This window comes from Mesocricetus auratus, unplaced genomic scaffold, assembly GCF_017639785.1.
Source record: "Mesocricetus auratus isolate SY011 unplaced genomic scaffold, BCM_Maur_2.0 Super-Scaffold_100004, whole genome shotgun sequence".
Lineage (NCBI taxonomy): Eukaryota > Metazoa > Chordata > Mammalia > Rodentia > Cricetidae > Mesocricetus > Mesocricetus auratus.
In genome coordinates this window covers 3,558,412-3,585,231 of record NW_024429189.1, presented here as the reverse complement: position 1 = coordinate 3,585,231, position 26,820 = coordinate 3,558,412, and the positions used below count along the sequence as shown (strand labels likewise).

Genomic DNA, 26,820 nt, shown 5'->3' with positions numbered 1-26,820 from the left:
CACTGCTCACACTGCAGAGGACCAGGAGGCCCCCTGCGGCCACCGAGGAAGTGGCAGAACCCAAGAGGTGCTTTGCCTGGCCATCTGCTGCCCCGTTTGATAGCCTTCCTTCTCCAGGGCTCCTGCAATCGTTCTAGACTCCTTCCTTAGAATCTGGATGCTGCCGAGTGGCCCTGCCAATGAAGGAAGTGAATTCAAGAGCCTGGGCAGACAGGCAAGGAAAACTAAGGCCCAAGCCCCATCTGAGCAGGCTATAGCATTAGAATTTGAACACACTGCCTTATTAAGAACACCTGTTCTGGGACCAAGCTTCACAGGATGGGCATAAGGGTGGCCCACCGCCCAGCCCAGCCCCCAAGGAGCCCAAGTCTGGGACATATAGGTCACACTCAGATAAGAAACACCGTTGGAGGTGGTGCCACAGGCTTCTCTCCTCAGCTTGCACGCCAGGCAAGGTCCTCTGTCCTCCTGACAGAGGCTCAGAGGAGGATGAATCCTTCCAGACCCTTCTGGGCGCGAGTGTACAGGAGACTTGACTCCTATGTCCTTCCCTCAGCTCTCCCCTTCCTCGTGGTTCTCTGTTTACCATTTCCTCTGCCAGGCCTGGACTCTCCCAACTCCTGAGGATGAGGCATCTCATTCAGAAGCGTGAGAAGCGGGGGCCAAAGTACCACAGAATCTGTGCCTGGATGCTGGCCCGCCACAGCCAGTCTCACACAGTATTTTGGTCTTCACTGAGGGTTCTTCCCATCACCTCAGAAGGCCTATAAGGACACACTAACTTTTAATGTGAACCTATGAGCTGGACCTGGGGTCTGGCAGGGAGATGGTCCCCTCTCATGATACTCACTTCACGGGCAGGGTCAGGCCAGCTGGAATGCGGGATCTCCTGTAGGATAGGCTACAGTGTGAATCATCAAACCGTTCTGGACGGGACGCTCTGCGCTCCTTTCTGGGAAGGTCATCCTTGGACTTGTGTGAACATGGCAGGCAGAAGCAAAGCCCAGCATGAGGCTCTGGCCTGGGGGTGGGTGTTCAAGGAAGAGAGGGGTGTCAGAGGTGACAGAGCCACACCCATCTGCCCACCACTCTGCTTCCCTCTCCCCCAGCTCCTCTCCCCATCCCTGCCACGCCCAGCCGTAAGCGCCAAGCCTTTGCTCAGGCCTCCTCTCCAGACATCCAGCTGTTCTCTCCTCATCTCTCAGCATCATATCCTCGGAGAGTTTCCATGACAGAGTGCTCTGTGTGCAGCCCAGACGCCGTCTGAAATCTCAGCTTCTAGGCTCAGAGCTTGCAAAACCCTTGCTGTCATTCTGTGGCCAGGAGCTCCAGCCATCACAGGCCAGTTCCAAGCAGCAGGACACAGGACAGAACTAAAAGGATTATAGGCTGCTGACTGGCTGGGTTTGGGATGAGGTTCCCAAGGGCAAGAATGACATTCGTGCTTATCCCACTGGTCAATACCGGTTACCTGCCTACCCATTACTGCAAGGGAGGCTGGGAAATGGCATCTATATGCTGGTTGCCAACCTACCAGAACTCTGGGGTTCTGTGCCGCCTCTGTCTCTCCCTCTTCATGGATTCCACCCTGAGCCAACCAGCCCGACTCCCCTGCACTGGAGGCTGAGAGAAGTCTCTGTGTGTTCCCCATCGCCACCCGCCCCCAGACTTCAGTAAACTGCAGTGTCTCTTCTGGTTTTCCGGCATCTCCAAGACCACAGGAAGGTGGCCCACGCCCCTTCCTTACGAAGAAGGTGCCACATCTCTGCATCTCTGGCCTGGTAAATGCTTTGTTGTTCCATCTTAGGCTGTGAGTGAATAGTAGTGTCCTCACTAGCCCGGGCCCTAGGCATACATGGAGACCTTGGTGACCTGGACTGAGTTTCATCATGGCAAGGCCCCTAGGTCTTACTCATCACATGTCATGATGAGGCAAAAAGTCAGACTTACAGGAGGACTTCCCGTAACTATGTATGCGGCCGTTTCATCTTTAATCACAGACTGTGGCTGACTTTGGAATACAGAGATGAATTGGCGCCCTGAGTTGACCAACCGTCCTTCCTCAGGCCTACCCTCCCTCTGACCAGTGGCTCATTAGGGCGACACGCCGCTCAGAAAGTGGCCAAGAGGAAGAGTTCGCAGCAGCAGGCCAGCATGCACTTGGATATCATCATCATTATTTTACAGAAGCTCAAAACTGCGGGGGAGGCAAGTGTGTGACCCACTTCTGCAAAAGATGGGAATGCTGACAGGATTGCCATGGCAACCAGACGCTGCTCTGTCTCACTGGCCCAGGTGCATCCTCACAGAGAATCTTATGTCCAGTGCCTCCCAAACTTAGCAACCCTGAGAGCCACTACCATCACTTTCCACTATACAGATAGGAGCACGAGGCTTGGGGATTGGAGGGGACACAAGAGCTTGCAGGACAGGATTCCCACTGGGTGCTCTCGGTTGGAGCCTGTGCGCTCATTGGTCTACTTCCAGTTCATTTTCAACAAGTAGTCCTTGGAAAAATGTGAGCACTGAAAAAATAAGCAGCAGAAGCGAAGGGAAATCAACTCGAGTCTTTTACAGAAAAGAGGATTTAATTAGGAATGAGGTTTGCACGGGCGTTAGCTTACTGGAGGGTCTGGAATGCAGCTTAGAGGCCACCAAGAGATAAGGAGCAGGTTACTGGGGGCCAGAGGCCAGCACCTTGGGCCACTGGGTCCAGTGAATGTGTGAGTAGGTTGGTCACTCTGCCTTGTGGCCCAGGCCCAAAATGGATGTGCAGAGTAACTGGTCTCATTCCTCCAGGGGAACAGGGCCTGGCAGAGCGATTCTGATCAGAGAGGAACTGAGATGACCATGAGGAACAAGGACATCACTGCAACTATGGGTCTTTCCTGAATCCTTTCCAGCAGTGGCAGGTACACCGAGGGTACAACTATTGGTTGCTGGGAGGAGACCTTCAGGACCTGGACATATGCATCCCCTGTTCATTCAACACAGGACACCAGCCCTGGGCCCCCAAGCCTGACTTCTGTTTGAACAGAGACCACATTACCCGACTCCTCTAAGAGCCATGAGGTGGTCTTCATGAGGCTCCCTGGAGAAGAGGCATCCCTGGTCACAGCCTCCTTGAGTGAGGAAGCTATTCTGGGATACATTCAATGTGGTCAACATCCAGACATTAAGATTTATTTGGGAGCTAGATCCAACTCCAAGATCTAGAATCTGGTCTCCCATCCCATAGAACTCAGAAGACAGCCCCTGGAACCCAGGAAGCATGAGAGCCAGCTTTGGTGAAGGGACAGGGTGACGTCCCTGCCCCGGCCCCAAGTCTCACAGAGATAAGGGCTATGTTCCTGGGCAGCAGAATATGCTTTCAGTCTGTGCCGATTCCCCTACCTAGTAGAGGCACTGTTGAGGTCATGTAGTACTTGACTTGGAAGTGTGTCTAGGAAGTGTCACAAGGTGCCTGTCATTGTGGCAGAATGAAACGCTGTGAAAGACTTGCTGGCCTCATCCCTTTCCACCTTTTCCATTTCCGCCCTGTAAAGATGCAACATTCACCCTGCCAGAAGAATGGGCCAAGAGGCCCCATCCTGGAGGCAGAGAGCATCCCCCTCCCAGACACAAGACCAGCTGTTGCTTTAACGGTGGTCTTTCAATCTTCGGAGCTGGCAGAGGACAGATCTCTACTGTTCACAAAGCGCCCAGCCTCGGGAATTCTGCAGAGCCAGGGAGATGGGCCAGCTCAGAGTCTGCCTCAGACAGCGAGCAGTTCCCAGGAAGGAAGGTGTGGACCAAGTCCAAGTCTGCTGCAGACACGCGATGGGACCTCAGGTGCATCCCTTCCCTTTCCTGGGCTTCAGTGTCCCTATCAGTCTACAGCAGTGGTTCTCGACCTTCCTAATTCTGTGACTCATTAATACATTCCTCGTGTTGTGGTGACCTTAACCATAAGATTATTTCATTGTTACTGAATAGCTATAATTTTGCTACTGTTATGAACCATAATGTAAATAGCTAATACACAGGATATCTGATATGTGACCCCCCCCAAGGGGTCACAACCCACAGGTCAAGAACCACTGATTTAGAGTGAGGTTGGATGAGATGATTTCTGATTTCCATGGCTCACACACGGGGTGTGACAGGACAGGACACCATCAGCTGCACTCCAGTTAGTGCTGTGGTGAGTGTCGGGGAGCTAAAGAGATCCCTGGAGGCCGTGAATGAATAAATGGGGGTGGGTGGATGGTAAGGATAGACAGTGAACATAAAGAACGCTTTCCAAAGCGCTGGCCAGACCGGCAGGTACCACAGTGCTTGGCTGGCCACACATCGGCACATGTGGTACACTTACAGCATGAGAACAAGGACAGAACACTGGAAATCAAGGGCTACCCAGGACCCAGCTTCCACAGCGGAGGACAATAGAGGTCTGCAAAGGGTGGCACCCGGGCCTAGAGTGAAGAGTGCATTCACCCTACACCCACTGTAAAATGCTGCAAATAAGACTCTAGCAGTCTGAGTTCAACACCCAGGACCCACATGGTACAAGGAGAGGAGTGACTTCTGGAAGCTGCCCTTTGACCCCACACGTGTACACTGTGGAGCATATACATCCCACACACATAACACAATGGACAAGTAAATGCAAAAACAAATCAATAAAGACTTCAAAGGTCCAGTGTGCTCATGTGACTTGATTGAGAATCAGGAGACATGACTGTTACCATGTAACCAGGTGTTCCAAAATCTGAGCAGAATAGAACAGGAGAAATGCAAGGTGGAGAGGGAAATGGGTGTGTAGCTCGGTGATAGAACGCTTGCCTAGCATGCACAAGGCCCTGAGTTCAATTCCCAGCACCACCAAAGAAAAAAAATAGTTAATAAGAGGCAAAGAAGACCAAATATGAAACATAGCATCTGTCACACACACAAAAAAAAAAATACAGCAACAGAAGGCTGGTCATGTGGGACAGAAGCAAAGATCAGTATCAGTGAGCACAGAGACGTACTGGGGGAGCCGTCATTCCAAACGCAGCGCAGAGAGGAAAGCCAGCACCAAGATCTGTGAGCTAACTCAGCAGCATCTGACACTCAGGCCTCTCAGAACGAAGGGAATGGAGAAAAACTATGTGAAGAAATGACTGAAAAAAAATCTCCGTATCAGATGAAAACTATCACCCCACAGATTTTTAAATCTCATCAAGGTCTCGGAAGGATTAACAGAGAAAATGACACCAAAGCACAGCTTGCACACGCTGCCACCAGCCCACAGGAAAAGCCGCAAGCCGCTGGGGCGCACACGAGAACAAAAGTGAGGACGTCGGACTCCGAGCTAGGAATAGGCGAGCTGGAAGAGCACGGAAGGACAGCTCCCAACACCGCGGGAGAAAGACCCTGCTGGCAGCTGAGAGCCCCAGCTGAGGACTCATTTTCTGTAAAGAATGGAGCTCGCCAAGCTCAGTAGACACTTGTAATTGGAAGAATGATGGCAGGTATGCTGAGAGAAATCCTACAGGTAGAAGGAAAATGGTGCAAAGAGGAGATTCGGGCCTGGGGTAAAGGTTTCTGACCAAAGCTTAGACTACATAACTACTTACCCTTTCATCTTTGTCTTTGATCTCTTTAAACTGCAACTATCGGTTCACACAAATTTCCTCATAGTGCCTTGTGGGGTTTACAACACATGGAAGATGGGGATGTGTCAGTGTGGGGACCTGAAGAGGGAAATGGGACATGTGGCCTGTGGAACTGTACTGACCTCCTCCTTGTCACATAAGCTCAACGGCACGATTATTCAGCTTTAGAATGGTATAAAAAGCCATATATGCTCAGAAAATACGCTCCCAAGTTGGCATTTGGCTCTTCTTGTGGTCAGTGCCTGGCAGTGTGATCCCCACTTGCAATGCTGGGCAGCAGTATCTCCCAGCAACCCTCTGTTCAGGGAATCTACAAAGACTATAGTGTATGGTAGCTCATCTAGAAAGTGTGGGGTGTGTCCACCTACTAAAGGTGCCCATAAGCCAAAGAGCATCAACATGTTACTTAAGATGACTGGGTGGTAAGGTAAAAATAACACTTTTTTTTTTCTGAGACAAGGTTTCTCTGTGTAACAGCCCTGACTGTCCTTGCACTCGTTTTTGTAGACCAAGCTGGCTTACAAACTCACAGAGATTCACCTGCCTTTGCCTCCCAAGTGCTGGAATCAAAGGCTGCGCCACCACCTCCTAGCAGGTAAAAGTACTTTCTACAAACTCCATGACAGCAGCTAGTGGGATGGCTCAACGGCGTACAGGTGCTTGCTGCCAAGCCTGACAACATGAATTCGATCCCCTGGGCTGTCCCTTAACCTTCACGTTCGAGCCATGGAATGCACAGGGTGCTGGGATGGAGCCCAGGGCTTCCTGAATGCTAGGCTGGCACTCTACCAACTGAGCCACATCTCCAGCCCCGGTGTTTTATTTAAAAAGGGGGATCTCTAGACTGACCTTCCTCCTAGGGAACATAAGGTTCTGACCAACAGCTGTGCATGTCTGTAACCCCTGTTCCCAGGTAGGATCAGAGAGATGGGAGCATCCTGAGCTTTATTGATCAGGCGGTCTAGCCAAATCAATAAGCTCCAGGTTCAGAAATAGGATGGAGAGTGATTGAGGAAGACACTGCGAGTACCTGCACGCTAACTCATGCCAGCAGTGGCACATACTTCCATATCATGTGGGTGGGATGCAGATGTGGGAGAAGCTGATTAGCCACCCTGTGATGTGCTCTCTCTGACCAAGTCTGGGGAGGGTTTTAAACAGGCCAATGACCAGCTAGTTCTGAGTAGGGAAAGACTAGCCACTTCAGTCCTCTGGGGGAAATGGCATGTACCTTGCCCCTCTGTGCTATACAGAACAACTTCTGTATGTCCCACAGTAAATGGGAGACCCTTGTCCTCAAATGCTGTTCCACTCAGGACCCCCTCCCCAGCACTCAGGGAAACTTTCCCGTAACTCACTGAAGCACTGGAAGAGACATCATCTCTAGGAAAGGACTGAGAGGCCAGGGCTACGGGGACATACTAGAAATGAGGTGGTCTAGGGCGGAGGAGGCACTGCCCTCTGCCCTACTGTCCCTACTCAAGGCATGCCAGTGGGAGCTGCTGTACCTGTTCTCTATGGTGGGTCTCCTCTGGAGAGCCAGGGTAGTATAACCAAGGTGGTCCACGGAATGCCCTATGAATCCAAAGCTTCACAGAAGGAAGTAAGCAGAGAACACCTCCAGAAACTTTGGCGTGTTCCAGAGTTCCAAGTGGCCTGGACAGGAGGAAGAGAGGATAAATCCCAGATTCTGTTGGAAACAGTGTTTCCTGTGGGCATCTCAAGGAGGAGGTGGGTGCTTGCCTTCCAGAGAGGATAGCTCCGAAATGCAGTGGTCATTTGGATGCCAGGCCCTGTGAAGGACCGTGTCAAGTTCTGGGCAACTGGACAGGGTATTTTTCTTCCTTAGTCATGATGCAGGGAAACTGAGGTTCCTGTAAGCTGGGTACAGAATCCCGGGCCTAGATCCTCCCCCAGACTGCCCAGCTTTTCATCGTCTTTTTCAAGCTTCCCCTTGGGTCTTTAGCTACCTGTAACAAGAGGTCACAGTCTGGAGCCAAGAAGCCAGGCAGTGAACTGGGGAGCCTGAGGGTCCAATAGGCCAAAGCATCTTTCACTGGGACTCTGCTGCCTCCTGGCATAGCTGCCTACAAGCCCACATTTTTGCTTTAAATCATAAGCTAGCATTTGTCTGGAACTGGCGCCGTCTTTATCGTCTTTAACGGATCTTCTCTGGAGGGCATGCATAGCAGCCATCTATAAATTTAGGAGATAGAGGAGATGGATCTCAGAACCTGGATGAAAATGGGCTTGTGTGTGGCGCTCAGCAGGAGACAGATCTGTTTTTCCTGCCAGGAGGCAGTCCATTTGTCTGGGGTGAGGGGGGCAGGGCAGACACTGGGCCAGTGCTTCAGACTTTCAGATGCTCCTGGCTGGCTCAGCACCTGTGGAGGACTGTGAGGAAATGAGGAGTGAGGGTTTGGCCAACAGGGAACCTGTGAAGAGAATCCCAGGCATAGGTGTAGGTCCCTGGCCCCTGCCTGGTCACACAACTAGAATTAAGCTATCAGCAATCCCCAGCCAGCAGAGGTCTTGGGATATGAGACTCTGGCCAGCAGGCATCCCTTCCCACCTCAGACTTCCTTTTATTTCCCCTTTAGCTAGGGGGCACACACAGAACACAGGCCTCCCACATGTCCACCTATCCTTCAGGGGATGACCTATCTCATACCACAGATGGCCCTGTTCCCCTCACCTCTCCGGTAAGACCTAAGCCCTGACTGACATTGGGGAACTAGGCCATTGCTGATGGTCGGATGTAGCCTGCTGGTTGGTCCCACAGCAGAGTCAGGTGGAAACAGAGGCAGAAGGATCTCAGTGTTCAGCTCCAAGGAGCGAGAAAGTTGAGCCTGGAGGACTTTCGACAATCCTGCGGAGTTAGCTCTTCATCCCTTCCCTTGGGGACTCTCTAGACACAGCCTAGATGGGTCTCCGTGGGGCAGGAAAGTCAAGAGTCTCCAGAACCCACTGGCCCAGCCAGGAGACACATGGACCTGCTCATTCCTGCTAAATACTTTTGTGCCTATCGCTATGCCCCAGTCCTGAGTGGGATGGCTTCTGAGTCCTTGCTTCTCAGTACATGGCCTGTGACGTAGACATGTCAAATATCACACCTGTCTGGGACAGTATGCATGCTGGAGCTGGTGGCGGGTGCTACTGTCTCTCCTGCGCCTCTGTACCTTCCAACAACTCGAGGTTAAGCAGGGCATCTTCCAAAGTCCCCTTAGCACTCTTGTGGCTCTGGACAGACAGACCCACATGTCTGGCCCCTGTCATGTGAGCAAGGGTAAGAGGTGTTCCCTGAGTCCTGGTTCCATGGCTAACCTGCAGTGCATCTCCGAGCCAGTCCCCACTTGCCTGGGTAGGGATGCAGAGAGCAGATTCACAGCATGACAAGATGAAACCTCTCTAACATGCTAATGAGTGTTTTCATGTGGCTGTCTGTAGGGTGTTAGCAATGTCACAATACATCCCTGGCTGCTGGTGATGCCAGGCAAAGGAGGGAGGAAGCTAGCTCAGTGCTTCTGGAACTCCATGTGTTGCTGTGCAGGCTGGCCTTGACATGGCTTTATTTAGAGGCTCCAGAACATCTGCTGGGGCGTGGGGCAAATACCCCACCCCTTTGATAGCAGCCAAGCAACCCAGCAGAATAGCAACCAGCAACTTACATTCCATCATGAAGCCTTTGGGGTTCCAAGAAACATTCTTCCAACAAAGGCACTTTCCCTGGCTGCCTTAGAAATAGAGGTGGGGTGGGGTGGCCAGGGCCTGGGAAGGGAGGACTACTTGTGATAAAGAACATTGTGGGGTCTCTGACTGTCACCAGGCAGCCGCGGATGTGGTACAGGGTTCTGCTGGGCTCCGCACAGAGTCAAAATGAGCTCCTTCTGCCCTCCATTCCCTTACTGGCAAGATCTGGTGTGAGTAACCGCCTGTTGAAGGCTAAGTCCTGGAGAAAAGATGATCACCAGAAAGAGTCATGTTCCCAACTAGCCTAGAACTTCCGCCATTCAAGCTGAGACTGGCACAGGTTGCTGATAATGGAGACAGCTACAGCGATGTGATCATCACAGGTAACAAGGATATCCTTCAAGGACGTCACCTCACAAGAACTCAATTCTGTGTGACCAGTGGCAGATACAGAATCCCCAAACCCCCATCCTTCATTGGATAAAATCAAGGCCCTGGCCCAGGGCATAGGTGCAGAATTCTCTTAGTCCTAGCAGAGGGACAGTAGAGCAAGGGTTTTTTTTGAGCTACTTGTATCACAGAAACCACACTGACTGTCATGACAAGTCCTGGGGAGTCTATGTCCCCTCCCCAGCAGCCACAGCCAGTGGAAACGTTTTTCTTCTGGCTCTAGGGAAGTATCCGCTGACATCACTCAGACAAGTAGAAGAATGTGGCTCTTGGAATAAAGACTTGGACCAACCAGTGGCCTCCCTCTACCAACTCTACATCACAAATGAAGTCGCCCAGAGCTCAGCAGACGACACCCAAGGATGCCCAGCCTCCTTCCGACACCACAGACTGAGCAGACCATGGCAAGGGACCAGGAAGCTCTGTGCCCCATCCCATGTGGTAGTAGTGGATGTATGGATCAGTGCCAGTCTGAAAGACATACAGAGTTCATCTCAGCAAGGACTTGCCCTTCTGCAGAGAAAAAATGAGCAAACTTTACCTGAGCATGGAGGGAAAGGGCGAGGCCACCCTGGTCTGAACATCTTGCTGATTGTGGTAGACAAAGAAGGGGGCATTTGGAAACACAATGGTTTGTTTGTTGTTTGTTTGTTTGTTTGTTTGTTTGTTTAGTAGCACAGAGGGGCCAGCCTGTGCCCTACATTCCCATGAAGAAAACCAGGAGATGTTGAGAGAGAGCCAAGGCCTTCATAAGGAGAGGCTGCTGGATCTGCTCCCCCTTACCACTGCACAGCCAGGACTACCGAGAAAGGTAGAGACAAGGGCCAGCATCACCCCACCCTGTCAACACAGTGAGCCTTACAGTCACAGACTGTCTGGGGTAGGAAGTAGTATGGTGTGGTATACTTGTTTTTCCTATATGAGAAGGAAGGGACATGAGGCCAAAGGGTGTTTTCCAGCTGCTATGCTGCAATGCTGGGCACAGTTAGCTCAGTGACAAAGGCAGAACCAAGGGAATCTTAGAGAAGTGATGCTAGTACTAGATCACACCGGGCCTGGCCTGACCAGGTGGCCTCTGGTGCCTCTGAGAAAAGAAGAAGCAGGCCTTCTCTGAGCTCGTCTTGTCCAGTCACGTGTTTCATGCAGACCAAGCCTTCTTAGTCTAGCATCCTCTATGCTGACTCCCAGGGTCTTCCATGCCTGCCTGACTCATTCACCTCGCTATGAGTGGAAGGCAGTCCCTCTTGCACTCAGGCTACACAGGAGAAGCTGGGCCCATGACCACACGGCCAGACCGTAGCCATGCATGCAGTGGGCCCAAGGCAGAGTTGCATCTGTGAGCAGGTCCTCTCATCCGGACACTCTTTCCCCTGTATGAGAGCTAAAACAGTCTTGGGGAGGGGGAGCAGCAGATGAAGGAAGCTAAAAAGCCCTCTGAACTTCTGGGAAGGGCCACAGAGGAAGGAGACATTATGTGGACACCAGTCTGGCAATGCTGGCTAAACATGGTCTGTCCCCTGAGTGCTTAGCGGACAGATGCTGACAGGGATCAGCAATGTGGGGGTCGGGGGATGAGTTCCACGGTACGGAGGTAATGAGTAGCTTGGCCCAGCTAAAATCTGCCTGTCTTCATTATCTGCACAGAATGAGCAGGGATTTTTCCATATGTGGAGCAGAGCTGATTTCCATGTTGGCATGGGGTGTGGAGACATTGTCTCTGTCACAGCTGAGTGGATCTTGGAAGAAGCAGGCAGTGTTTAGACAACTAAAGAGACACCAAGGAACCTCTACCCATCTCCCGCTGAGGTCCTTCTGAGGTTCCTAGCAACACACAGTGGTGGAGGTGTATTCTAGAAGGACTGTGGATGGGAAGCCATAGCCACCTTCCTCCTTAGCCCTAGTCCCCTGTTTTTGCTTTCCTTATTAAGCCAAGAGCTTCTGCAGGAAAAGCAGGCACCTGTCCCTCATGCATGGAGAAAAGCCATGGAAGACCAGTGTATATACATGAAATCTGGGCAGCTTGCAGCCATCCAGCTCAGCAGCAAGATATGGGACCCTATTCCCAGTCCTTCGTTGCCATCGTGCTCAGATTTTTCCATAGGTTCTGGGGGATCAAACTCAGGTCCTCGTACTTGCACAGCAAGCATTTTAGTGGCTGAGCTATCTCCCCAGCCCTTGGTCTAGTTTTAAGATGAGTTAGCTGGCTTACACAGAGCCAGCCGGAGGTCCCACATTAGCCAGATGAACAAAGGAGGGAGGAGTCTATGGTAACAGAAACTATCTGCAGAGGGGACATGCAGCTCTCAGGCCCAGTGTATACAGTACATGTGCGCCACCCTCAAGAGTTTCAGCAAACACATAGCATAATGGTGGGAGCTCTCTGAGCTCTGTGAGGGAGGTGCGGTGCCTGGGTCTGTGGTGACTCCTTTATCCAGCGATCTCCAAGCTGACAAGAAAGCTGAGGCCGTTTAGTGGGAGGAACCTCTGGAGGCCCCTGAGGTGCCCTGTGCATGGGAGCTCAGGTCCATGTGGTCCCAGGCTGGCTTGAATTCAGCCCCTGGCCCCAAGAGGGCAGGAAAACAAGTCAGATTTGAACCTCCAAGATACATGGACCTGGATCAAGTGTACCTTTCCCAGTTTGTAAGGCTAGATCAGTCTCACAAGGATGGTCCCAGAGACTCTCTACCCTGTCCCTTCACAACTGGCCAAGTGCATTTGTGTTGCCCAGTTGGCCACCTAAGGTGTGCCTGACCAACCATGGCCACATCTCTTTCTTCCCTCCAGGTGGACTTGGCCTACACACCAGTTCTGAGAGCCAGCAGGAAGGGTTCCATCACGGGAAGGAACACGTCCCGCTGCAATTTGCTGCTCACAGTCCTGCTGGCACGGCTCCCGATGTGGGACAGGCATGGGCAGACAGGGGCGAGCAGGAACTGGCTGAGGCTGGCAGGGGTTGGGCAGGGACAGACAAGCATCTTCATTGCACAGCAACCACTCCACCTCCAACGTCTTTTCATATCCAGTCGTCTCTGTGGATGAAAATTTACCTGCTTCCTGAAGCCATGGATGACTTTTAATATTACAAGCGTTCTCCATTTTTCACTAATTTAATTTGGGGGGTTATTAAAGTTACCCTGAAGACGTGCCATCTGTTGAGCGGATGATGGAGTCGGGAAGGAATTTTGGTGGTGAGACTGTAAATTTCCACTTTATCAGGGACCCTGGTATCCAAAATCAATGTGGGAAAGCATTGAGATGCTGATCAGGCATGCTTCTCAATCAGGGGCTCTCCTCCTGGCATATTTTACCCGGATCAATGGACTCTGACATTCTCAGCCCAGGAAAGGGGCTGGTGCTCTGCATCCAGCCGAGTTTCAAAACTGCAGGAGAACAGCTGTCAGAAAATGAAGTATTTCAGGGATTTCATGGTTTCCATCAGGATCCTGGGCCTCCTGGCTGCACTTTGCTTCCACGGCTGGGTGTGTCCCTGAGAAGAAAGCGTCTTTCCCCTGGCCACCTGCTGGCTAAGTTGGAGGCTCACTGGGGACCCTGTCTAACTGTCTTCCCTGGAGATGGATGGACGCTCTGCACTAAGGCCTGCCTCTAGAATGGTGCTTCATTTCCAGAGTCCCCAACAGAGGCTCTTCCCTGTTGATGCTCACAGCATGTTCTAGCTGCTGGATGGCAGAAGCCCCAAGTCCCTGTGTGGGAGACTGTGTCCCCAGTGAGCTGTCATTGAACATTGATGCTCTGGGAGGTGATGTGATCCCCAGAGAGCACCAGCCCCTTCTTCTATGCCTCCACGAGTAGGACCAAGCTATGGAGCAGGCAGTGGACCTTACCAGGCAGCAGACAGCAGGCCGCACACACCATTGTCTTAGCCTCCCTCCTAGCTTCCAGAGTAGCTGGATCCACGTGTGAGCTACATGCGGATCCAGCATTCAGGACAGAGGCTCAGTAGAAAGAGACAGTGAAATGCAAGGGCTCCAGCGGGCCTGCTGTAAAATCTGCAGCTAAGACAGGGATCATGTGTGCGTGTATGTGGGTACACAGGCTTATGTGTGTGTGCCCACATGTGCTCACACGCATTTTGTGAGGTCATTAGAATCCAAAACCCCTGGTAAGAAAGGGAGTGAGCCAGGGCACACAGGTCTGGGAAGGACATCCTGCATGGGGCACACCAAGCGTCAAGCCTGAAATGGGGTGAGCTGTTGTCCCCAAGAGGCAGACAAGTGTCCCCAAGTGTGAGGGTGCAGTGGAGAGGCGGTAGAGAAGAGGGAGAGGCCTTTGGAGCAGGTACAGAGTCCCTGTTAGCCAGGAGGGGGACAGGAAGCTCCTGAGAGATGCTCAGGTGGGATGTGCAGGACTCTGAAGCTCAGTGTAGAGGAAGAAAGAGCCCCAGGCCAAGGAAGTGAGGCTGGACAGCGGAGATCAGGCTAGTGTGTCAACCAAGGATGGTCAGAGGGTTGGGGTGGGCCTTCTCCCCATGGAGGCTTATCGAGACATGGGAAAGCACAGGAGGCTGCTTCTGGTTAGCTGAGAGGACAGAAAGACAGCATGGGACAGACAACAGCTAACACACTCTGAACCTCTGCCTGTGTGCGTGTACATGAAAATGTATGCAGTGTGTATTTGTGCTTATGTGGGTGCACAAATGCATTGTGTATATGTACATATCAGGTGCCTCGGGAATGTACATATGTCAATGTTCACATGTGCGTGTATGTGGTTTATGTGCTTATGTGTGTGTGCATGCGTGATTGTGTATATGTATGTATGTATGTATGTCTTGTAAACAAATGTGCATGTGCATTCTTTCGTATGCATGAAGGACCTGGGAGGTGCTCTCTTGCTTTAGTCTCTCAGCACCATTGCTGGAAGCTATCTGGAGTTGTGGGTCCTTCTCCAGCCCTGACACCTGCATGATGGCAGAAGGAAGTCAGGGTCCTGGAGGTCATGAAAGACAAGACAGCGAAGATGCCAGTGCTGACCAGCAAGACCAGAACAAAGGCCATATGTGGTGATCCCCAGGTGCACAGTCCACGGCAGTTGGCAGCCTTACCTCCAAGTCTGGGAGTCAAAGGGATACGGGTTCAAATCCTGCCCCCATCCCCACAGAGTTCCATAGCCTTGTGCACGCCTCCCCAGTGAGCCTAGGTCTTACAGCCTGTCTGATGCAGTAAGCTGAAAGCCTTCTGCATGGGACAAAGTTGCAACTGGAGAATGAGATCAGATGGTGCATGACAAACAGATCTAGATTCAGGGGGTGCTTTGTCCTGGGAACCAGAGCCAGAGAGGGTGCAGGAGGGACTATATATCAAGACGGAGGTAGGAAGAGGAAGCCGCTGCGGAGTAGCAGCCCGCATCGGTCAGTTTGTAGCTTTCCCCAAGTTGCACACATCCCCCAGCTGCTGGGTGCCTGGGGTGACTCTTGCCTCTGCTGTCCTCGATGCAAAAGAGACTCAAATTGCACAAGCATAAAGGAGGGGTTCCAGGTCGCTTTGCTCTGCCCAGACACAGATCTCCTCTAAACCCCTGTGGTCCCTGCTTCCCAGCTGTCTTGCTGTCTAGCAACACTCAGCAAGGTAGACCTACAAGTCTCAGGGACTGAAGTGACCATCAGCGTCTGTGCTCCTCAGAAGCCTGCACCATGGGTGCTGCTCAGCTGGAAAGCCCCGAGGCCCGGGGGAGCAGCTCCAACAGGGTTGGTGCAGATGGCAGTCAGTGCCTAGACCCCTGCATCCTCCCTCTGTCATGAGTCCAAAGGCTTCTCTGGTGGGTGGTAAGATGGCTGGCTGCTCTACCCTTAGGGTAGCATTATGTTACCCACTCCCACTTCTGTTTAGTGACAATGGCCTTCACCACCCTCACCCCATTGGCAGCCTTCAGTTCACACCTCTGGCCCTGTAGCTCCTCCAAGCCACTGGAGAGGCAAAAGGACACCAGCAGAGCAGGCCCAGGGCTGAGGCTTGGGCTCCATGGATCTTAAGCCTCCAGCTGCACCCTCAGTCATGGGGTCAGGGAGGCAGGCAGGGAATGGCAAAGAGAAATGTGTAAGCACGTGAGCCAGAGGAAGCATGCCAGGAAGCAGCACCCCGCCATGGTCTTTGCTTCGGTTCTGGACTTTGAGACCCTGCCCTAGCTTCCATCAATTATAGACTGTGGTTTGGAAGCACAAGCTGAAATAAACTCTTTCCCCATCCAAGTTGCTTTTGGTCAGTATTTTGTCACAGCAAAAAACAGAAATGCTAATTAGAACAGTAAGATATAATCAAACTACCAAGAACCAGTAATTCTGAGCCAGTTCCAGCCCTTGGAATCAGACTTGTTGAATGTGTGAGAATAACTGTGTGATGTCTAGTTTCTTATTAGATGTGACAGGAGACAGAAAATATAGCATTAAAAAAGCCTGTTGATACTGAATTCTATATTCAGTGGAAATATTTTTCAGAATAAAAGCAAGAAAAGATATTTTCAGATAAATGCAAATTGAGGGAATTCATCACCTGCAGCATAAGAAATGCTAAAAAAAGGTTTGTCAGGATATATATACATATATATATACATATATATGTATATCCAGGTGAAATTACCCATATACAGGAAGAAATGAAGAGTGCTGGATAGGGTAAACCCAGAGGGAAAACATAAAGGGGTTTTCCTCCCATTTCTTGAAGACAATACCTGCCTCCCCTGGTGACACATTAAGGGACATTACTCCCAAGGGAATACCTGCCTGAGGGGTGCCCCAGATGTCATCTTGTAGAAAAGTGGGATGAACTCAAGTAGATCATCTCCTAAAATAACTACTTTAACACCGCTCAGGACAAGAAACCCAGAGGAAGGCTGAGGGGTGTTTTTAGAATAAAGGAGACTAAAGATAAACACCTATTAGATGTGATGGTGATGCTAGGTTATTTCCTAGAGTCGGAAAAAATAATCCTATTGTTGTTCTTTTGCTGCAGTGACCGGTAATGAGATATGAACAGCGAAATCAACAAACCCACGTGGAGTTTATTGGTAGAAGGGGGAGAAGTGGGGGTTAGGGGTTTAGTTCCAACACCTATAATAGTCACAATTGACCTACTCAACCAATTTAAATAGACTGCATATTAATGAAAATTATTAACTGACAATTATGCGGGAAATTGCCCTTGTTCTCAGGAACCACGCACTGGAGTGTTTAAGGGCAGAGGGCTCCATTTTACTCTCAAATAGTTCAGGAAAAACGGTTCTTCCCCACCCCCATGTGTAGAGACAGACAGACAGACTCTTGTATTGTTCTTGTATGTTCTCTACAGCTGTAAAATTGCAGATTTTTAAAATAATGTCAATGGGAGTTAATTATAGAGCAGTTGTTCAAAATCTGCCTTTCTCTCTCTCTCTCTCTCTCTTCTTCCCTCTGTTCCTCTCCCTCCTCCCTTGCTCTCTGTGCCCTGTTCCCTCCCTCTCTCCCAGATGCTCTCTTTGCTGACCAGAATCTGGATAACTAAGGGCAGCAAGCAGGCCTTGCACCATGTGGAGAGGATCAAGGCATAAGTGAGCCTTCTCTAGACTCCCCATCCTCAAAGGTCTGACTGGGGACAGCTACTGTCCCCAAGACTCCATATGATCCTGTGCTGAGCCAGCATGCCACTGCTCTGGGGACATGCTCCAAGGTCACTAATGAAAGCTGTCATTTGTCCACTTGTCCTTGTACTGGATCGGTGTAACAGACTCACACCTCGCAACACAGGCAGCAACTGCTACGCTCGTCTTAACCCTGTGGGCAGCTCAGAGAGGAACTAAAGAATTACAGAGAGGACTCAGTGTCAGGCCAAGTTAAGGAGTATTCTGTCTACACCTTCCACAGCCCCACTGAAATGACTCAAAACTCATCTGACTTGAGGTACGGAGTTGGCTCCTGGTTCTTGCACTAAGAACTAGTCTCTAGCTGACCTGCTCTGCTCATAAGCCTCATGGCTATGAGAAACAAAGATGACGTTAAGAACCAACATGTCTCCAAAGGCTCCTAAAACAACATGGGTTGTTGCCATTGTCCTTGGATGTCCAGCATAACTAGATGATAAAATCCTATTGCAGAAGGCACAACATACTTTGGTTGCAGTACATGGAGAAATCAAGCTGGAATTGCCCTGAAAACTCCCTCCCTAATGGCTAGCTTTCACAATACTAGAAGGTGCTACAAAGGCCCCTGAAGGAGAAAGTACTTAGAAGTACTTGTTGAGCAGTGAACTCTGCATGCTAGACTACTGACCTGCCAGGAAAGATGTGCCCACTGGTGCAATAATGGCATGACCGTTATGGTGGTAACCAACCACTTTCAGTTGAATCTGAGGCCTGCTCCACAAAAGGGATTTGTCTAGTAATGCAAACCTGGCCAAAAGCTCAGGGTTGAGGAGGTCATAAGACCTAGGGCAGAACCTATTACTGTTATTTCACTAAATAGGCATGTTGTCAAAATACCTGCAAGGTGGTTATCACTCACTCTCCTTTGCAGAAGTCATTCTAATTGTGTTCTAAATATTTATATTTCTTCTTTTGCAGTGGGTGGCAATCAATGCAGAGGCTGGTCAACGGGTTTAGAACGCGTGACTATTGAATGTTCAGCACTAAAGCGGGACGTCTACACACACACATCAGGGCTCAGGGAACGTCTCAGAAGAGGAGGTGGGAAGAGTGGAAGGTAAGAGCCACAGAAGGAGGAGGAATGCTGCGGAATACTGTCCTCTAGACAGGGCGAGGCTGCTGCCTCATGAATTCACAGCTGCTGTGGTAATGTGCACAAGATCAGGCGGGGCCTCATGCGGAGCCACTGGTAGTTGGTGGCTGCTGGGAAAGAGGACACTTTTCTTCAAGGAGGTGGCAAATGATAACTTGCCTACGCTCCCTCTGATGGTGACCCCCACCCTCGTGATCTTGCGGGGCAGTACTGATTAGACTCAATGGGTTTAAAAGAAAAAATGGCATTGAGGATGGAGGGAGTGTGTCAGGGCATTCTGGGTGGGTTGCAATTATGATGCAGGAACGGGTATGCTCAAGATGCATCGTACACACGGATGAAATTTTCAAAGAATAGATTGTTTTAATTCTTGAGAGAAAGAGAGAGAGAGAGAGGGAGAGAGAGAGAGAGAGAGCCAACACCTGACGTTGAGTGGCCTCCATCACTGGTAACTAACACCACATGTGCCAAGAAAGTGCAGGGTTGACACCCTCGCTATTTTCTCAGCAAAATATCCCATGTGCCTTGTGTGGAGGTGAGAAAATAGAGAAAAAGGATGGTGTCCTCTACCAGGTGGCAATTTCCTGGGCTGGGCTGTCCTCGTCACCAGAGCCTGCCCCTGGCTGGAAGAGCCTGAACTAAGGATGCTGCAGGCTTCACAGAGGTGTGGGTGGCCTCACCTGTCCTTTCAAAACCCCGCTCTGACACCTCTTGATCTTGTGGCCATAAGCGGGGTGCAACAGCTGGAGTGTGGTGGTCCTGAGGTTCAAAGTTGACTGGGAACCAGGAGTCTATAGTGATATCCTGTCTGGGGAGCACTGATATTAAGTCATTCTGAAACAGAAGATTCTAGAAGGGAACTAGAGTTATGTTGTCTGGATCAGGCCTGTTTGAAAGTCTCCAGAGAAGGGAAACAGATCTTTGAAACGTCTACTCATCTTTAAAGACAGTCTGCCAGGTCCTGAGACTCCTGCATGGAGAGACACTCAGGGTGAAAACAGCCAAACCCCGGTGCAGTGAGCAGAGTCATGGGGGTGAGAGCAGGGAGCAGGGTGCTCAGTCCATCCCTGGAGGTTCATGTGCGGGGAGAGCACTGGAAGGAGCTGTGGGCAAGGTGCATAGCATATTGTTAGAAGCACACTTGCCCCTTTTCTCCAGGGAGCAGAAGGCATGGGGGAGCAAGAGGAAGGAGGCCCATGTGCTGTTCCTCTGAAGCCTGATGCTGAGCCCTCTGTGGTCCCAAAAGGTTTCCATGGGCTCCACCCCAAAGGCCCTATTGGTCTCTTAGCCTGCACACACACTCACTTGCATATACATGTGCACATGCACACACACACACACACACACACACACACACACACAGTGGCCTCCAAGCCAGAAGGACACGGACAAGATGAAAAATCAGCTGCTAGGTCCTCCTTCAGGGAATAGGCAAGCCTCTCCCAGGTTAGCCTCCTGCTCTGCCCTCCCTAGCAACAGGATGTGAGGTAGGTTGGGAAGACTCAGTGAGTGACATCCCCAAAGCAGGGTGAGTGATAGCCACCCTGAAGGCATCCTCTCTAGATGAAGGAATAGGGGTTTAGCGAGCATTTGCTGTAACAAGCTTGTGAAAAACATCTGCTGTCAGTGTCTGGTGGTGACAGAAACACATGCAAAGGGATCAGTAGGGGTCTCAGTGGCATGGTGTGGTGGCACTAGGGTGTCCACACAGGCCTCCTCTGGATCCCCAGAGTACACCAGCCCCCAAGCTGCTTCTTGGTTAGGGAGGTCTCCGTGAACTAGAAGGACAACATGCGTCTGCGTCAGAAAGTTCTTGAGGATGCTGTGGAGTGACAGGAGGAGGAAATGAAGCATGGACAGAGGGACTTGAGGACTAGAAACCTGGGACGATGTCAGAGCACAGAGGCTGTGTGCACAGAGGTAGCCAAGTGGCCACTGCCTCGTGAGCCTGTCCTGGTGAGGTCTGAGCTTTAGTATTCAGTTACTGGATGACAAGTCATCTCCCTGGTCCCCAAGGGCTCACGCCCCTCTCTAGCAGCTGTCCTGGCACAGCCAGAGGAAGTTCTAGTAGGTCTCAGGGGCAAGAGGAATACAAGGGTCAGCATGGGCACGCCCGTGCACAGATCCTTCTCACATGCCTGTGGAGCTTAGCCCTGTGGCTTGCAGAGGACAGTGCTGAGTCAAGCAGTCACCATTACCCCTGACCATGCTGGGAAACATGCAGAATTAACTGGAAGCTGGACACTGTGGTCAGCGGCTGGGCAGCTGCTAATTCTATTCAAACTTATGCCAGGCCCACAAAGCCAGTAAGTCAAACACGTCTCCACACCTGAGCATGTGACTACACAGAGTTGGCAAGACCTCTTCCGAGAGGTGGCACTATAGATCTGGGTAGGAAGCAGCTGAGTGGCTTCAGACTTTGATGTAACTGTCAGGGGTGGCAGGGGTGTCACAGCCCAACACAGCCACTGGCAGCCTAGGACTCCCTTCCCCTTAGGGCTCTTCCACTCAAGTAAACCAGTGCTGTGGAAACTCACTGAGCATAGTCTCTGAGATACTGGCCCCTGGGGGCTGTATCTGGGATGCTATATGAGGACCCGGAGCAAGCTGGCTTTCTCTTGGGAGGTGGTTGCTGAGCAGAGGGCAGCATCCAGCACCTAAGGGTAGAAGACCATGGCGGTTCTCTACCTTGCTTTGTCATTTGTGAGTGATTCCCCCAATAAATACCTAACTTCCCTTTATCCAGGCTTCAATGGACTCTATTACAATCATCCATTACAAATCAGATCCTTGACTGTGTCACAGAAAAATAATTTAGATACACACCAGTCTGAAGCAAAGGTAGTAAATTAAACATTCTGACAGAGAGCCATATAAGAAAAGGACTTTATGCAATTCAAAGTGTCTTTTTTTTTTTTTTTTGAGACGAGCTTTCTCTGTGTAACTGGCTGTCCTAGACCAGGCTGGCTTTGAACTCACAGAGATCTAACTCCTGAGTGCTGGGATTAAGGGTGTGCACTCCCACCACCCAGCAATCCCAAGTGTTTTAGTTCCTGTTCTGTTGCTGTGAAGAGACATCATGACCAAGGCAGCAGGCAAAGCCTGGTGCGGGCTTTTGAAATCTCAGAACCTACCACCAGTGACATGCCCCCTCCAACAAGGCCGCACCTCCTCCAGCAAGGACACTCTTAATCCCTGTCAAGCAGTTCCATTCCCTGGTGACTGAGCATTCAAATGTATGAGCCTATGGGGACTATTCTCGCTCAAACCACCACACCAAGGCACAGGTGTGGACTTCTTAGAAGAGGCTTGTACTTAGAGATCTTTGCAATAATCAACGTGCCCAACCTGCATTCCACAGGCTGCGTGCGCCCCAGGATAGCCATCAACGCCACACAATACAAAATCTGGACACCCTGAATGACCCTGCAGCTTTCTAAATTACATTTCTCAAAGGACGTAATTTACAGCAAGATTTAAGGATTAAGCAAAGCTTAATATTTAAGGAAGGTGTAAAAGTCAAGTTAAAGAAATGCATGAGCTGGTTTTGTTATTTTTCTTATTGTTGGAAATGAAATTACAGGGCTATTTTGTGAGGTTCACTGTTTAGATTTAGGGATGAGGGAGGAATGCCAATACAGTAAAACTCAAGATTACAAACATTCCAGCCCCGAGTGAGCACGTCTTATTTACTGTTTTTAACATCCGATGCATCTCTTGGAAATGGGAACATTGACTCCGCAGGCAATCTGGGATTTACCGGATGCATTGAAGTTTCCCCGACTCTGTCCGTGGTAGTGTAAGAGACTTCTTTCTCTCCTCATATTCCCTCAGTGTCTCCTCTCTTTCCATCCTGCGCCAGAACCTTGCTGAGTGAGGCCTACCCTCTCAGGAGGTGGACAAGGCAAGGAGTCCTAAGAGGTTATCAAAAATCTGTTAGTAAGAGCAGCCGGAAGTCGTCGGGAGCAGACTCTGAAGTAGATGCCGTTTCTCTGGGCTCATCCAAGAGTTCTTTCATCTTAATTAGCTCACTGGTACAAGCAGCACAGCAAGTATGACTTCCCCTGGGAGCAGCGAGGGCCTGGCAGCAGGCACCGTTTCCAGAAGCAGGCCACTCCATCTTCCTGCTCAGCCTGGAGAAAGGGGATGGGCCAGCCACTGACCAGACGGGAAGGGAAAGCTCTGGGCTTCTGGAGGCTGGCCCTGGCCCAGCACAGCTGCCTGTCTGCCCCTGCATGCTTTCTCTGTGAGCACCTGCTCTCCTGGAACCTGGAAAGTAGGTTGATTTCTATCCCAGTTTTTAGAAGCTGCACAAGGAAACCAAAGCAGTTGTCTGGGCCCCCTAGTTGATGGAGGTCAGTGTGGTCCAGGAGAGGTGTGGGGCCTGTGCCTTCATATGGACCCCTCCCTTCAATACCGCCCTTCCTGCTATGATAGGCTTTCTAAGAGTTAAGTTGGCATCGTAAAACCTCTTTCTTAAACATCCTCCCAACCTCACCAGCAGGGACCCAGGGACCCTAGCCTTCCTTATTCCAGAGTGTGGCTTAGAGAAATCACCCATGTGGTGGGAAACAGGAAAGTGTTTTGTGCTGTTGTTTGCAAGAGAAAAATGGGAAAGACCTGGCAAGTCCCACTTAGAGTCACAGTCAGCAGTGTGAGGGTTCCTTTGCTCACACATACCTTTGCAAGGACATCATGGAAGTGACAGATGACACCAGTGTGGGCAAATCCTTTGTGTGACAGCAGGTGTCGGTGAAGCCTTACGTCATACCCCAGGGGCAAGGCTATCCAAAGGCCGTGTTTCCTAAGGAGAAAAGAAAGCTCAAAGTTCCCTGCCTTGACCAAAGGCACAAATGGTAACCATTTGAAAAACTGATTCACATCTCTTTTATATCACGCCTACTCTCCGCAAGGTTTGGGGACATTGCTGAAGAAGAGATGGAATTGTTGTGCCCAAATTTTGAACCCCAAAATCACCAAGAGGCCCATTTTAATGCAAAAGCAAAGAGTCTTTTATAGTAGATGTTTAACGAGTTAAACCCATTAGCTCGGGCCCTTCATCCTGCCACCATGGCCAATGGCTGGAGAAAGACCCCAAGCAACCTTGAGGCAGGGGTCTTAAAGGGCAGCATAAGGGGAGTGTCTAGGGGTATGAAACAGTCTCAGGATTGGTGTGCTTCTAGGTTTGGGTGACCCGCCCTGTGTCGATTGGTCAACTGGTGGTTATGGCCCATAGGCCCTCCCAGGGCGGTTGCTATGTTCTGCACGTCACTGTTGTGCACTGTCTGTAAAGCACACCCAGAGCCGTAAAGCACAGCCCCGCCAGCTAACTTCTGATTGGTTCCTTGCCACGAGGATGGCATCTGACCAGGACAGGAGCGGCAAGGTCATACAAGCATATGTTAGCCTGTAATGGCTACTAAAATGGAGGAGTGGTCACTACAGAATGATTGTAAGAGGCAGAGGTTTGGGACAGTATGTTCTAGACATGACTTGGCTGTTGTACTCATGAGCTCACAGCAGCTGTGATGACCTGCACAGGACCATATATAGCATAGGACAAGATCTAACCAGCCAACATTGCAGCACAGACAGAGAGGGGTCCATGAGGGTCCACTCCACCCCACCCAGATAAGGAGCTGTTTTGCAGCTGATGGATTTTGGAAGGAGTCCTTTCTCTTCCAGTATGGCCCATGGTAGGTTTCCTATGCCCAATGGATAGTCCTACTCCTGTGTGCATTTGGACAGCACTGATTAGACTAAGTGTGTAAGAGAGAGGGGGAGGGAGAGAGAGTAAGACAGAGAGAAGAAGGGAGGGAGGAAGGGAGGGAGGGAGGGAGGGAGGGAGGGAGTGCTGTCCAGTTCCCAGCATCAGGGGGCTCACAACTCTCTGTAACTCCAGCTCCAGGGTATCTGGTGCCTGTGACATTTGTAGGCACTTGCACTCACGTGTGCCTATGCCCCGCCCCCCACACCTATGCATGATTAAAAATAAGAAAAATCTTGTTTTAAAAGAGGAGGACATGGCCGGGCGGTGGTGGCACACGCCTTTAGTCCCAGCACTCAGGAGGCAGAGGCAGGTGGATCTCTGTGAGTTCGAGGCCAGCCTGGTCTACAGAGCGAGTTCCAGAACAGCCTCCAAAACAATACAGAGAAACCCTGTCTCGAAAAAAAAAGAGGAGGACATGAAGTGAGGGGGGAGGGGAGCATCCCAGAGAGCAGTTGGAGGGCCAAGTGAGGTCAAGAACATGCTAAACTACTTAAACACACAGATCGGCTGAAGAAAGCCACCACATTGCTGCCCTGCCTCGTTGTGTGGAGGTGGCTGGCTGTCCTCAGTTGTGACACTGGGAGTGCAGTATCTGTGTGGCACCCATCATGCTCTTCTCCTTCCTCACAGAAACTGGAGATGCCGGCTAGTGAGTGTGCGTTGGGCAGGGGGAAGGGTCTTCAGCAAACTCTGTTTTCTGAACTTTTTTTTTTGGCAACAAATATGGATTAGTTTTATAATCAGTACAAAACAATTAAGCTATTTTTAAAGCTGGCAATTGACACATCCTTGAAGGGGAGGCTGAAGGCAGCTGTTGTGACTGAATCATCTAGAACACTAAATTTAGTGGCATGGTACTAAGGGATCAGAATGACAGGAAGGACCAGAGACTAACCTGACCTGGACCCACCAACTACCCGCTGTCCAAAGAGGCATGCAGGGAAGGGACTTAGAGAAGGGGCCCAGGATGAGGACAGAGAAGGAGGGACACTGCCCCACCCCCAACAGCTTTGTGTTAGCATCCTGGGCATCCGCGGCTTCCTGTGGCTGCTCTCTGCCAACAGAGAGAGCGCAGCAGCCCCCACTTAACACATGCACACGTGCAACACCGCCGCCAGGCAGTGAGGTGGGGTAGAATGGGTGGAGAGACAAGTAAGCCCTTGTCCCACTTTGAAAAAAAACACAGTGTGAGTGATCACAGTCCATGTGAAGGGAAATGTCCACCCAGATGAGTACAAAGGCAGTTCCTGTGCTCTCAAGAAGCTGTGCCCCCTCACACACACACACAATGGGAGGGTCTGCTGGGCCAGGCACACTGCTCTGCTGTGGCCAGGTAAAGGCTAAGCTGCAGATGAAGCCCTGAGCCAACCTGGATGGAGGCTGGGGTTGGATATTCTTTCCTTCCTGTTTGGCTGCATTCTCATCTCTGCAACCAAGAAGGGCATCTATCTCCCCCTTTAGCCCAGTGCAAGGACTCCCCGGGCAGTGAAATCCGAAGTGCCCCTGGCCTCACGTGTACTTGATGGATGGACAGAGCACAGAAAATGACGGCCACAGAGTGGCAGGTGGTCTTGGGAAATTAAACAGCTCTCCCCAGCCATCCATCATCAGAGCTTCATTCCTTCCCCCTCGGCCTGGGGTCAGCAGGACACTCTGCCAGCAAGCAATCCATCACTGGCTGGGTCACAACACCACAGGCTTTCGTCTCTCCAGGAAGCTACCATCAACCAGACATCCTGAGCCCAGTGCCCACTCACCCACTCAAAAAAAAACCCTAAACATCAACCCAGATGGGGATTTAATTGAAGAGCAGTAAGCCTCGCAGGCCTTGCTGTCAGGGCAGAGCCCACCTGGAATCAACCTTCATTTAAATGATGACTTTGGGGCTGGAGAGGAGGCTCCACAGTTAAGAGCACTGGCTGCTTTTGCAGAAGATCCAGGTTGGTTCAGTTCCCAGCACACACATGGCAGCTCACAACTGTCTGTAACTCCAGTTCCAGGGGATCCCCTACCGTCTCCTGGCTTCTGTAGACACTGCACACATGTGAGGCACGAGCACAGATGCTGGCCAAGAAAAAAAGTATAAATAAATAAATAAGTGGCAGTGATGCTGCACACCTTAAATCCCAGCACTTGGGAGGCAGAGGCAGGCATAGAGTTAAATAATGAATGTGTTTCTCTGCCATTGTTCACCCACCCCCAAAGCTGGAGGAAAAGACTCTCATTAACCTGTTCCTTAGATCTGCTAAGTGGGTTCTGAAGGCTCACACAGTTCAGCTTCATTCTTAAGACGGGAGAAGGGGGCAAATGGTCATGTGACTATTCTGGCCAACGAGGCACAGGAAGTCGAATCCGGTGGAGGTGTGATAGGTGTGACAACATCTCTCATCCCTGCTCTCTATAGTAGGACAGGAGCCTGCCACATGGCAGAGCTGGATACCTGGTAAGTGTGGCTACCTTCCAGAGGTTCCACAACAGTGTGTGCACGTGAAATGACATTCACACAGACCCTGCCCTGGGCCTTTCTGCAAGCCTGGCTGGGGCATGGG

At 50.9% G+C, this 26,820-nt stretch overlaps 1 long non-coding RNA gene across 1 annotated transcript; it reads right to left on the bottom strand.

The window, feature by feature from the left end:
• Positions 1–22,043: 22,043 nt before the first annotated feature.
• LOC121140158 lies at positions 22,044–23,297 on the bottom strand. Its single transcript, XR_005876966.1, has 2 exons — positions 23,182–23,297; positions 22,044–22,415 (listed from the first exon to the last, which is right to left on the bottom strand). It is a non-coding gene; the product is annotated as an uncharacterized LOC121140158 (long non-coding RNA).
• Positions 23,298–26,820: the final 3,523 nt, after the last annotated feature.